Raw genomic sequence first — 14,262 nt, 5'->3', positions numbered from 1 at the left:
AGAAAAGTCACTGGACAGCATGACAGATGTGAAAAGGCTGTTTCCTTTACATTGTACATTCAGACGGAATTTATTTCCCTGTGTATCACATGTGATTAAGCCTAAAACCTTGGTCTTACAGCAGGTCTGCGGTATAATTGCCACAGATCTGTGCCATCTTCCTTCACAGATAAGTGAAGGAGTGTGAGAACTGGCTACTACCTCACATAGAAAATGACTGTGTGAGAGCATAATCTATTCAGAAACTGTGACCCTAGCAGAGTTTTATTTGTAGAAGGAAAGTGGACAAACTTTCTGGGCTGTGTAGGGAAACATCCATGCCTTTTCGAGTCCAGCAGTGGTGTCCTTGTGCAGGGATGTGGGATGAGCTACTGAGGTAACTCTGCTCCTCTCTGTTCCCTTGGGTGGATGTCCCTGGTTAGGGTTGGATCGGGCATTGCCTTCCTCCTCCTCCGTGTTCAGCTCTTGCACCATCACGCACTGAGCTGTGCAGCTGCTGTCCTCAGCTTTCCAACTTCCTTTCTGCACGTTGCCTCTCCAACAAACTTTCTCTAGAGGAGAATGGGAGAAAGCTGACAGTACCCAAAATGCTGCCGGAGTGCCACCCTTTTCTTGTCTAGAGCCAAGGAAACACCTCCGTATATTTTGCCATCTAGTAGTCAGCCTACCATGAAGTCACTCAGTTTTGTATACAGCAATTGTGAGTGATGGGGAAAAAGGACTTTTTCAATTCCAATATGCTTAAGCTGTCTTTCTTGAGAGAAAAACTTGAGTATATACTTAACTTTAAAGGCAACGTTAATTCCCAAGGACCTTGGCTAACTATAAGTCTTGCATGAATTTAAGCAAGGCACCGCACAATTTTCGGAGTAGCCCCTGCATTTCCTCCACACACAAGTTTGAAGATGAACTGCAGAAGGAAGCATATCGATCTGTCTGCATAAAGACCTAAGCCCAGAAGAATAAGTATGGACTAATTATTCCTCTCCTGCACCAGTATGAAATGCTTTTAAAGGGCCACTTACAATCCTCTTATTTCAGCCACTGATGGCAGAGGAAGCCAAGGAGACAGCGGGAGCTGGCTGGAGACAGAGCGTGTTACCCATCTTTGGGAAAAAAACACAGCATGTGCTCATGCTCTGGCTAAAACTGACTGAACCTCTCCATGGATGTGCCATTAGTTGGGTCGCTTCCTTCAGAGCCTCAAAATTGTGTGAGCTGAATCAGGGCCTATAAAAAGCATCCTCACGCAGCTTTTAGCGACCATACTTGCAGTGGTTTTAGGAGGTTCTGCATCTTCCTCACACTGTAGGTCCTTAAGATATTTTGTCTCAGTTATGTGATCACCTCTACAGCCATCTCCTCCCCAGGGCCCTCTCCAGCCTGCTGCTTTTCCTCCTTGTCCCATCCACACCACAGCTATATCTGGCCTCACTTACCAGCTGTAATTTTCTTTTTTTCAGGTTTCTTTTCTTCCTCTTTTAGAACTGCATAACCCTGTGGGTCTGCCAGCTGTGGTGAGGGATGAAGAAGTTAAAATAAGGGAAAAGAAGTCAGTGATATTCCTTATTATTTATCATAAAAGCTTAAGTTTTGATTTATCCATGAAAAACTTTCAAATTGCGAGTCTCACACACTCATCGAGCAGCACCCTGAAGTAAGCACAGCCCCAGGTAGAGCCCACTGGGATGAAGGAGCCAGAGCTGCCAGCTAATTACCCAGCCCACCAGAAAAGCTGCTGCAAGCTCTCAAAACATGTCCGAGTAGAAAACCAACAAAAGGCTATCTGGTGGGATTGGGAGTTGGGGGGGGAAATAGGTTATTTCAGAAGGATTAAAAGGTCAAAGGGCCCGATGTGGAGAAGTCAGCCCAAATCCACCCAAAGCTGTTAGCATGGGATCATCTGAAAAACAAATCCAAGGACTAATCCTTTAGCCTGTTTAGGAGAGCAGTGCATGTCAGAGAAGATGTTCCCCCTCCTCCCGCTGGGCATGTCCTGCTTCAGGGATGAACTCGCCTGATGACCCTCCTCAGATGTCTGTCCCTCCAGCTTTGACACCACCTCCTCCTTTGTCCCAGGTTTGCTCCCTCCTTAAATATAAGTACATGGAAACCTGTAGGGGCAAGGAGGAAGCCGAAGGGCAAATTCTTCCTCCCCATACCAAATACAGGGCACTGTCATTCCTCTCAAGAGGAGGGTATAGCAGGAAAGAAAATAGCAAGCCTTCCAAGACAGCTCCTGTCTTCCCAAGTAGGAGTCAGGGAGGTGTGTTATTCCAGCATGAGGTGGATATACATGAATGGACCATGAATAGGTGGGAGTTGGGGTGTCTCAGCCGTGTCAGGGCTGATTTGGACTTGGCATGGCTATGCGTACCAGATAGTTTGCTTCAAAACAGAAGGTGTGTTCTGCTTCCTAGTTGCATAGTGGAAAAGGAGGAGACACGATGAAGAGTTGTGCTGCGCTCATCCCAAGGCTGTGAACCTCCCTGGTAGATGTCCTTCCCCTCAAAGATGTAATGAGAAATACCAAGAACCACTTTGTCCACACCTAACAAACGCAGTGTATCTTTCCAATTCCGATCCCTAATACTGCCCTTCCTCACAGTCGAAGATAGGGAACAGCTTTATACCATCTACAGGCATCCTTTGCTCCACAGGTGTTTCCAAGAGTTGCTCCTGCCTCACACAGAGACTTTTCACACAGCCCACGTTAGCAAAATACGCTGCAGAGCAGGAAAGAAATAGGTACCCGCTCCCACTGATGACCCATGAGCCTGCCCATCTCATTTTTCTCTTCTAATGCTCCAGTCTGAAGGGTATAAACTTGGTTACATCTCCTTATAGATACCAGTTCTCTAGATGACAGGGCTTTTCAGCAGCCTCAAAGCAAAGAAACTGATGGTTTTCTTTGGGATTGGGGGCCTGACCCAGGGCGGCTTTAAATGAAGGTGTCTCAGTCAGCTCTGGATAAAGTCACTATGCGGGGTCTGGATGAACTGCAGAGGTGTCTGCTGCTGTGGGGGATCCCTCTGGTTCCAGCTGTGGCTCCTTTTGCCTAAAGCAAATACACTTTTCTAGCAATACTTCGGTGAGCAGAGCTCAGCAGGACTGCCTGCTTTGCTCCCTCTGCCACCCCGGGAAGGGGCCGGTGGGTGCTGTGACTGCTGGCATCCCTTGCTGGGCAAAACCCAGCCTGAGGCTGCTGCTCCCCACCCAGCTCCTGGCATTAAACTTAAGAGCAAGGCACCACCTAGAGGCTTGCGGGCTGTAGTAAGGCTGGAGGAGGCGAGCACGCGTGTCAGAAAGCAAAAGCTTCAGCATTCCCATTTTCCTCTTCCTTATTTTATCAGAACGAGTTGGTTCGTTTGAAAAAGAAATGCAAACCTGGAAGCCCTCCGAGAGAGCAAGCTGTGGTCAGATGGTCTGGGAAGGGAAATTCAGCCAACAGCAAAAAGAGTCCAGTGGGACGCTTTAATTGCGGTATCTCCATAATTCAGGCAAGATGTGCTCAGTTTACTAGTAACTCGTCTTAAGCTTTTTGTGTGTGTGTGTGTGTGTGTGAAAGCCCCAGCCTCAATTTTTAGCTATTAAACAAATAGAGTTTTTTGCAATTCCTTGTTGTCATCATCCACAATATCACAGGTTTTTAGTCTTAAGTAGTTGAGCAGCCTCTCCAGGCCAGAATGGAAAGGGCTATTTCTCTCTTCTCCTCCAAAGTCATTTCCTTTGGGATCTTGATGCGGAGTTGAGGTATTGATTCCCTGAGCTGAACCACCTGGGCTGCTCTCCTTGCATTCAGATCACTCTCCAGAACCTGGGGAACAAGTTCATTCAGGAAACAGATCCATATGCCTTTACTTTCTACCACCCTCTCATTTTCTTCTTTCCAGGTTGTCTTTTTCCTTTTTGCACCCTCTTTTTCCACTATAAACCTGTTGCTGGCATCTCCCAAGTCAGATCTTAAAAAATAATTGCCAGGTCTATGAAGGCAGAGTTGGTTTTGTTTGATGCCATAAGGTAGGCGTCATGAAGTTTATTGCATCACTGAAGTCTGTTATTATAATGAAGTAGCTCACCATAATAGTAACTGTATCACAACTGAAGACTAGCCCTGGATCTATCTGTGCCTCCAAGTTGATATCTCCCTACACTTGGTCTCCCTGTCCTGGAAGAAACTTTCAAAGAAATGTCATCAAAACATCCAGAATAGCAGCCTGTGTAATATTTCTAATATCCTCAGACATGTGGAAAACATCACTAAATCCTTGTGGTGAGAGAACCACACCTCTGAAAGAGCTGAATGGGGGAAAAAAATATTCCCTGAAGCCCCTTAGACTAAGATCAAACCTTCTAAAAAAGGGAAATGTCCCCTGCTCAATGAAGCTCCTAAGCTTTGGATTTCATATGCCAGGGGCACACTCCACAAGTGGTAGGTGACCACAGCAGGGTGACCATATGCACCTGTGAGCCCAGAAACATGAATTTCCTTTCTTACTCTTCACAAGGAGGTTTGAAATACTTCAATCAATCACCCGCACTCTGCCATGTACTGGCACCCCACAAAAGGAAACACATCTGACCCTCATTCTGCAAACACTCGAGCAGGTGCTTAAAGATATTCTCAAAGTCAGTGGAACTGGTCATGCAGTTAACACCACTGAGCACAGGTTATGTGTTCAAATGAGCCTAGCAGCAGAGACTTTGCATCTCAGCAGCTGCATGGATCTTCTGTTGGAACTGTCTCTCTTGTATGCCCCCCCCAAATGCATATTTCTTCCTCGTCCCCTGTTTTAGTCTTGACCCCCTGAGATTTTCATCTTTCATGCCTCTCTCATGGTTCGTGCTGCTCTGGGACTAAGTTAAATGTCAATGTTACATTGCATAGAGGATGCAGCACTCTGTAGTTCCTTCATTGCTTAACTGGATTTCTCATGCAGTGGGCCAGCACGTCTGCTTAAAGACTCCGGGCTGACAAATAACCTTTGAGAAAACCATGCCCTTGGTGATAAGACCAAAGAAAAAGAAAAAAAAAGGGGGGCTTTTTACTTCTACAGAACAGCAATTTAGATTGCATGCAACTAATCAGTACCTTCTTTAGCTACAGTGTACTTTGCTACAGGGAAATGCACAGCAGGTTCCCTATCTCAAAGCAGCAGTTTACCGTAACTGTTCTTCAGGAGGAGGACAGGGAGACAGAGCACCGGCTTCAAGGGCTCTGCTGAACGCCTTGCACCGCTGGCCTCTTTTGGGGAGGCCTTGCACTGCGACCCTTCATGGTAATGGCTTCGCTGCCCTCCCAGCAGCAGCTTTAGAGATGGGCAATGCTGGCCCCGGTTGCTTATTTCCCAGAATTTCTCGTAGCGCAGTGCCATTTGCAAGGTCTCAGAAGTCAGCTGGTTTACTCCAACTGAGTTTCCACTGGTGTATTTTCCGTACAGCACATGTGCCTATGGTGGCACATGAATAGCAAGTGAGTTCTTAGCTGAAGATGATTGTTTCCAGTAAAAATCTCTCTTTCCTGCCAGTGTTGGAAATCCCACCTACTCATTGTAAGGAGTATCTTACCCAATCCTGAAAAAGCTGCAAGGAAAACAAGATGATATTTTCATTCAAGTATCACAACTGATATTTATGGGGAGAGAAGTGACAGAATGGAAAAACTGGGAATAGTAACTGCAGCAAAAGGTAGGTGCCCTTAGGTGCCCTGCCTCCTCCTTTTCTTATAACAGGGGCGGTGGAAGAAAATGAAACAGGCATCTGCTAATTAACAGATAGTGTAATTTCTCTTGAAAAAGGAAGTGGGGATTTCTGGTTTGCCTGATCCTGAACGAGTTTCCTGTGAAACCTGGTTCTGAGAGGGACACTTTGCCCTGTTGCTTGTGACTTTCATTTTGCCAGGGAAGCAAGAAAGCTGCAAATAAACAAAGCTTTAAGCTGTGTCATATGGCCCCATTCAAAGAGCAAATACCCACAAAGGAAGCAAAGCATTTTGTTTCTTTTTCCCATTATGCAAAATAAAACATTTTCAAATTTAGTGCCAGCTCTTCCGGGAAAAGATACAGTTCTGGTCACTGGTGGCTGGAGAAAGGTTAAAAACTTTGGTTTCAGGAGAAGAGCTCTCGAGAAATGAGGCCTTTGAATCGTACCCTTGTGTTTGGCCTGGACTTTCTCTTAATTAAGTTTCATTGTTCTAGAGAAAAGTGTGATTTTAAAGGCATTTTTAAAACTAGAAACAAAACTATATGGATAAGTCACTGCCGAAATGTACTGAAAACACAGTGCTAAACTTTGTTTCAGTCAGGTTTGGACCCTCCTTACTATTCCGCCCTCCTGAACCAAAATTAAACCACTTCCGCTCAGTTTCAGCTGGTGTGAAACTAGCTTTGCTTTTCAGAAAGAGTCTTCTCACCGAAAAAAAGAAATATATCTGCAAGTATTTGAGGAAAGCTGGTCTGCTGTGTCAGCTGATTGATAGCTTGAACTTTACTGTGTGATATATACAGTTCCTATTTTCACAAGACTCATCCTAAACCCAGTGTAAGAAACAGCTGTTCCTGGCAGTTTCTGTTGAAATTGAAACCAATACTACAGTTTTACAGCATAATCCTGTTAGGAAAGGTGGAATATGTTTGTCTTTAAATAAGAAGAAGATGTCATTAAAAATTGTGAAGACATGATTATTGTTGGGGAAAAATGACACTAGGAAGCAATTCTTAAGGCAATAGCTGCTCACATACAGTTACACCAATGGCAACAGGGTAACTACAACTCAGAGTTAGCTAATCTGAACAGGATTAATCAAAGGACAATGAGTGGTTTTCTGCATGTACAGTACTGGTATTAACAGTGGGAGAAGTCTTCATCATCCATGAACTATTTTTGTCAAAGCACAGCGCTGCATTTGCTCTACACTGTGCTATACCAGCCCATCAGAGCAAATGTCCCACATGATACCTCTCCTACTGTGGCTTCCACCACTTCAGCTGAATGCCTACAACTACAATGCTGAACACATATAGGAAACTGAGGAATTTGCATTGCTTTTTTTTGCCATAGCAAGTAAATCTGCTTGGAATAGCAAGAACTTCTGTCTTGCCAGAAAGGTCTGGCTGCAGGCATCAAGCCTGCAGAGGGGTTCCCAGTGGTACCAACTCAGGTTCTGCTGAGTAGACAAAATGGAAGTGGCTGAAACGGTGAAAAATTCCTAATACAGACATGCCTCAAGGGTATTTAGTGAAAGCAGCCAGAAAAACTGGCCTCATTCCTGTATGCTCTATGTCATATATGGCAAATATTGACATACAGCCCTGTTAGGCATCTTGGTGTTTTAGCTGCTCACAGGAACCTAGAGTCATACATAGCCCCCTCCTTTCCAGTGGTTTCTCACCCACGCACATTTCCCAGGCATGGGAAATTTTCTTCGTTGTGTGCTGGTGGTAGTGCCCATGCTGCAGGCTGCATGCACGCTTGAGACCAGGCTCGTTCTTGCAACTGAAGGCAGGGGGTGGCAGACGTAAGGTGATCTTAGCTCAGTGCTGGGGCATCAGCAATCCTTAAGCTGCTGTTCCCATTTTCCTGGCCCTGACAAATAACGAAATCTCCTTCTTGTCAGTGTCACCAATGAGTAATCACCATAACAACCCCTGGATCTGTGGGGTCCATATTTTACCTCAGACACAGAGTAGATATTTTAACACATATATGTCCCTTGAAAAATAAGAGGGTGTCCCTCTTATTGTCCCTTTAAAAATAAGGACAGCTTCTGAATTTTCTTTTTTGTTTATTGTAGTTTACCTACAGCTTCTCTCCTCTGACAGCTTTTGGTGTAACTTGTTCCAGCTGAGAATGGGTGCAAGAAACAGCGGAGCGTGTTTAATGCAATGTTTCCTCACAAAACTGCCGCCTTCTGGGAGAAATATGGGCAGATAAAGACTAGGAACTGCAGCTGGAGAGAGAGGGTCAGCATTTCTTTTACAGGTAAAGTATGCCCCGGTCAAAAAAAAAAGACACAAGCATCTGCCCAAATGGACAACGATTAGAACACTGGTTTGTATGAGGCTACTTTCCTATCCACCTTCCAGGCAACAATGCATGGAAGCGTAGTGCTAATGGATTCGGGAGCAAAGCAAGTATCGGGAACAAGTGACCAAAGAAAAACAAACCCACACCTATGGCTCAGGCCACACCTAAACCCATGGTGTTTCCTAGCACATACTTGTTTCTCTCACAAAGAAAACAGTGGAACTGGCAAGCCTGCTCATCTAACCCCGGGTGGCAAAACAGTCTCAGGGGGGCTACATGTGGTAGCAAAAGGGCTGTGCCATAAAGAAAGTTCAACACCATTCTTGGAACAATGTGTTTGCTAATTACCTTCATTTCAGCAAGGCTTTTATGCACTCAGGAAAGGGTAGAGCCAGCTAGCTGTCAGAAATCTACCAATTTGAGTCTTCAGAGACAGTCTCATTCAAAGGTGGAGCAAGCCACATGATAGGTGAAAAAACTAGGCATGAAAAGTCAATTAAATTCATTAATTCAAAGAAGTGTCTCTGAGCAAGCTGCATGAAATGAAGATCTCGCAAGTACCTTTTCTGAGTAAAGCAACATAAAGTCCAAGAGATGGACAAATTGAAACAGCTGAAAAGTCAGTTTTGATAAGCAAACCTCTGTGTACCGGAGAGGGCTGATAATGCAGCGGGCAGGATACAGGACGCAGGTTTGAGGAATGCAGCTCATTTCTCCCTGCCCCCAGCAATTTCTCATGGGACCCTGGGCAAGTCACCGACTTGGATTCATCCCCAGCTAACTCTAGACGTTAAGAGGCCTAAATTTAGGACTGTCAGCACCTTAGACCCCTTCCCCATAGTCTAGAGGGCAATTCAGACACCAGGTGAGCCAAGATGCATGTCTAATACAGAAACCATAGCAGAGTAGCTACTGTTAGACAGGATGAGTACTGGCCTCCTTGCTTCAATTCCCAACTCTGGACACCAGGATGGCATCACTGATTCTTTGCCAAGACTATGGGAAAGTGGCATTTATTAAAGAACATGAAACTCTGAAATGCACTGTTGACAGGAGCAAGATGATCAGAGCGCTGTGCACTGCTCTTAGTGATTCGGATAGGGAGATTTTCTAATTGGATGCGTTGGGTTTGACTTCCTCACAAGCCAGACTTGCCAAGAAGCAAGTAAACAAACCTGATAAAGCACATTTTCCACTAACTGTTATTTGCAAATAAGTGTTCTGTCATATGCTGCTGTATTCATAGAAGAGGTGGTATACAGAACCAGATCTGGTTTTCTACAAGTGACACTTTCTCTTCTCTATTTTCCTTTTCTTCGCTAAACCCTTCTGTTGCAGTCTTTGCACTAATCTCTTGTATTTATTGATGATAATCTTTATTATAGTTAAACTCCTACTTGCGTAACCCATTCTTAAGAGGCTGATTATTGACACATGTAACCTTTTACCATCTTTTCACACTTCTAGAAGATGTTAATTCATACTGCTTGTATTTTGAACTTGACTGATGGAATGGAGCTGAAGACCATGCAGAAATACATTTTTTTTTTCCCAAAACAAACTTGGAGTCCAAGCATAGCTATGAGAATATATCACAGTCCCATGGGATCAGACTATCCAGCCCAGCATTTTGTGTCTGACATGGCTGATGGTGGGCACGTCTGCACGAGCACAGGGATAAGACATAGAGCTCCTTCTCAAGAGTATTTCCCTAGGCTTCAACAATTTGTGATTTTCGGGGACAGAAGTGAGATCTTTGCCTTATAACTTCTACTAATACTGTCAGTGACACGAGAAAACCTCAGGTCAATTAAAAAAATGAAATCCAAGTTAAGCACCGCAGTAGAAATTGTTCATAACGCCAAAGGGCTAGGGATTGAAATCCTTCGGGTCCTCTGTGTGCAGGTTCCTGAGTTACCACAGCAGAAATAACCACCCACCCGAGCCCGTGGGTGAGGGTGCCATCCTGGCACCACGCAGGACACTCCCTCGGCAGTGCAGGTCACCCCTGTCACCCACGCAAGGCCTGGGAGAGAGGGCTCCGGTCACCTGCCCCGTGTTACGCCCACAGAGCTTAACCTTTTGCCTTGCTCCTGATATTCTGCTTGCTGCTCCTGCACAGGAGCAAACACAGAGTAAAAGATGGAAACAGGAGGAGCTGCTAGAGCTTGCTGGGACGGGGGACGGCCAAGCGCCTCTCCAGCACCCCTGTGGCTTGCCTCAATGGGGAGTGGATGCTCCTTCTCCCACGACATCCAGGCAGAGATGGGCAGTAGAAGTAGGGGGAAAGTTCCTGTTAACTCTCACCTAAAAGTTACTTGGATTCTTTATTCCCAGACTATTTAAGCCTTTTCCCTTTTCCCACCTGATGTTTCCCCTCATTTAAAAATTGGCTTGGCTTCCAGCAAAACATTTCCCTGATGCTTCCAGTTCTTTGTTGTGGAAAGTACAAGTAGGAGGAAGGTTTCACAACAGTACCTCTGAAACCTGAATCTTTGCAAACCATCCTTTTTGTGTTTCTGGTAATAACAATTTTAGCCCTGGGAGAAACTGTGAACTTTGCTCAGTAAAGTTGATTTTCTCCTCTATTTGAGCTCTAAGCTGTGTTTGATTTCTGTGTTTTAAATGGTATCTAGTCACTGCCACCTGGTGCCAGGACATGCATGGTCTGGAAGAGCTTTCTTCTCTCGTCTGATGATGGCTCTTCTGCGCCAAGCACCATATAGCTGCCACCTTCCTCCCTAGTTTAAATAGGGTTTTGTATGTGGAATAAATTTTGGAAGGAAAATGACCACTGGTGGTATGGGGAGAGGATCCAGCCGTGTGCTACAAACACCAGGGGCTGAGGTTGCTGGATGAGGGGCTGAGGTTGCTGGATTAGCGGCTGACCTTCCTCCTCTCCTCAGCCCTTTGAGAGGTCCACAAGTGTAGTGTGAGGCAGGCGCCTATGTCCTTTGTTAAACATCATTAACTGGAGATGGGGAGAAATGCAGAAAGTTGGTTTCCAAGAAACTATGCTTCTGCCCAAGGACCCTCATATCTGTAAGGGGAATTAAATCCATTGTAGGCTGGGTAGTGACAGATGAGAATAAGGTAATTTCCAAGAAGCCTAAATTAGTTAGCTCTTTAATTTGCATGTTATGTAAAGGAGGAGGGGGAATGTCCCCTGCCCTCTTGTGTAAGAAGGGGTGCAGGGGGACTGGACGGCGCCTCAGAGGAAAGTAAGGTGCAAGAAGGGCAGTGAGTGAAGTAAAGGGACAAGTTATGCAACTTTCACTTAATTGAGAACTGTATTTCAAAACTGCAGAAAACAGCATGTTGCTCCCCTTGTTCCTTAGACAGAAAGGCACAGTTTTACAATCTCCTTTTATTGTTTTGCTGATAAGCAGGCATTTCACATTTCTGACACTATACAAAATGTCCTTTAGAAAACTCAGTTAGTGCCATGGCCTTTCCCAGCTGGAACATCAAAACTAGAGCCTGGCTGGCCAGCTAAGTTTTCACCCCATAACACAGTGTCTCAGCTGTGGCTGGCCAAGGTACTCCAGCTAGAAAGGGGAAAAAACCTGCTGCAGGAGCAGTCAGGTTCAACTCCTGCTTCCACCCTTGCCCAAACAGGTAGCAGTGCAAATAGGGCACAAACTTCCCGGCCCTTGAGGCAAGCTGGCTTGGCGTGCACCGGGCCGACTTGTTGAGTACATGACTTTGTACGATCGCGCGTGACTTTGTATTTCCATTCTGCAAACACTGACTGCCAGCCAAAGTTTAGTCCTCTTCTGCTTATTTTATAAGACCCCTACTGTGACCCATACTGTTACAGACTCCTACTATAAACAGCTATAGAGTGAGCGAACCTTCCTTCTTTGGCAAAACTCTCAAGGGGTAATTCTGCGCCGCACAGACCTGCCCCGTACCTCCCAGTGTCCAAGGAAAGGTCAGGGGGTTACTCCTTCCTGGGGAAACCCTCCTCCTGGCCTGGCAATCCCCGCGGCCTGAAATGAGCCACTCGGGCCACTGGCAACCGAATATAAATTTGTTTTTGCATTACTCGAACGAGCAACAGGAATAGCTTGATTCTGGTTAGCCTCAAGATCTGAAAGCAGAGCTATCAGAAATCGCTGAATCAGAGGATATGGATCTCTGACAACAATAATATTTATGAATCCTTACCAAAAATTGCTGAAGATGTTTTTGTTTTTTCAGAAAAAAAAAAAATAGCACCTTCAGAGGTCCCTGCGATATGTTTGCGCTTTGTTACTCAAAGGAAACATGCATGCCATTTTTGCCAGCTAACAAAATACTTTCTAACAAGGCATTTTGACAAAGCTGAAAATATCTTACACCAATATGAGTCATTTTGGCTTCAAGTGCACATCTTAGAAAAAGGAATCTCAGAAAAAAAATCTCTTTTAAGTAAGTGCTGGCATGAAATACGGCCTTTAAGTGACCGGCCTGGAAAGGCTATGCATATTTGTATTCTATACAGAACGATAGCCATCTTTCAACCCACACAACTGCTTTGTGTTTTTTTCTTTTCTTTTCTTTTTTTTTTTTTTTAAGACACCAAGAAGCCAAAAAAAAAAAAATCTAATTTCTTTCCCAACTTTTGGATACTGATAAAGTTTATTCCTCCAGTGGGCTATGGTTACTTTTTATATGTAGCTAGGTGACCTCTGCTGGTAGATTCTTATCATAACTGCAATAATTCACACACACAGGTACAGATACATTGGTATTCTGGTAAGCGCTGCCCTACATACACAAGAAGACATAATACACAAAAAGATACAATCCCTGTTCTGCAAAATAGACTCCCATGCTGAAAAGGTGTGAAAAAACCCCATTGTATAACCCAGCTTTCTCCACTCGCAGATGTTTTATAGGGCAGTTTTTTAAAGAACCTTTGATGAAAAGGTATGACCATCTCAGGATTGGGCCACTGGTGTTTATTCAGCGTAATGGTCTAAATGCTCACTATTGCTCGGAAAGCCCCTACACTTCATCCTGTTAGAAGCAGGGAGGTTATACTGAGGAAAGGATTAGTCTCCACTTGCATTCCTTTCTTGTACTCTTCCTCATACCATCCACTAACAGCCATTGTGGGAGAATGGATACCAGCTAAGTGGACCTTTAGTCTGACTCAGCACAGTCATGGACGGTCTGTCCGCTGCGATACAGCAGCACAGTATAATTTGATACTTTAAAAAAATGGCCATTCACCTGGGAGATCACAATGCAACTTGCAGTTAACAGCCTTGGTCTTTGTGATATCCAAGGTCATTTCTATTATTACAGCACAGTGCACGGAAATACCACAAATACCAAGAGAGTCTTATCTATTTATCATAGGTGAAATTGGCACGCTTTGCAGCACGACGGCTCCACATCAGATCACAGGCATTTGAGTTCACTTGAGTTTATTATATTCAGACGCTGGCTTTCTCAGTCAGGAGCTCAGTGGATTTCATGCATGTATGTATTTGCGATGGCACTGCGAACAGTTCTCGAGTGTCCAGCTTCCACGCTGACAGCTCCTGCCCCTCGACACAAGGCAGCAAACGCCGGAAAAAAACCCTGGCCCTGACCTCGCCACAGTTAGCGGTAGGAACCAAAGGAAAGGCACGGGCCTGTCCTCCTCCTCACCTCACATCCCTGCCTTTACACGCACGGCCCGGACCCTAAAAACCGCAGCGGCACATCGCCCTGCCTCGCCAGGGCAGAAAACGGAGGGGTGACACCCCAAAGTCTCACCGCTGCTGCCAAACCCAAACCGCCCGGGACCCCACAGCCCCCCCCTCCGGCAGGGCCTGCGGGGACCGGGCCGCAGCCACCCCTCCCTCACCACCACCCCCCCCTCCCGGCACTGCCCGTACGGCCCCAGCCGCCAACCCCCAGCATCCCGCCCGGCGCGGCCCACCTCGCTGTTGTAACAACAACAACAACAACAACGGCGACGCTGACGATAATCACAATAATTACTGTTGTTAACGGCGAGGGCGATGCTGCCCGGCCTCTCCCCGCCAGGCGGCTGAGGCGGCCGGCCCGCCCCTCAGGTGCTGAGGCGCGGCGCAGCAGGGCGCCCCCTGGCGGCCCGCCCTCGGCGCGGCCCGCGGCGCTCCCCCCCCCCCCCCCCCCGCCCCGCCCCCCGGGTCGTCGCCCCCCCCGGGTCCCCCTTTCCCCCCCTCCCCTCCCCGGCCGCCCGCCGCTCTGAAGTTCGCAGGCGATTTCCTTTCCAGC

At 46.1% G+C, this 14,262-nt stretch overlaps 1 long non-coding RNA gene across 1 annotated transcript; it reads right to left on the bottom strand.

Moving 5' to 3' along the window:
• Positions 1-259: 259 nt before the first annotated feature.
• On the bottom strand, positions 260-14,033 carry LOC142042315 (uncharacterized). Its single transcript, XR_012653707.1, has 3 exons — positions 13,943-14,033; positions 1,440-1,512; positions 260-551 (listed from the first exon to the last, which is right to left on the bottom strand). It is a non-coding gene; the product is annotated as an uncharacterized LOC142042315 (long non-coding RNA).
• Positions 14,034-14,262: the final 229 nt, after the last annotated feature.

The sequence above is a fragment of the Buteo buteo genome, chromosome 20 (genome assembly GCF_964188355.1).
Source record: "Buteo buteo chromosome 20, bButBut1.hap1.1, whole genome shotgun sequence".
Taxonomy (NCBI): Eukaryota; Metazoa; Chordata; class Aves; order Accipitriformes; family Accipitridae; genus Buteo; species Buteo buteo.
This window is presented reverse-complemented; position numbering and strand designations above follow the sequence as displayed.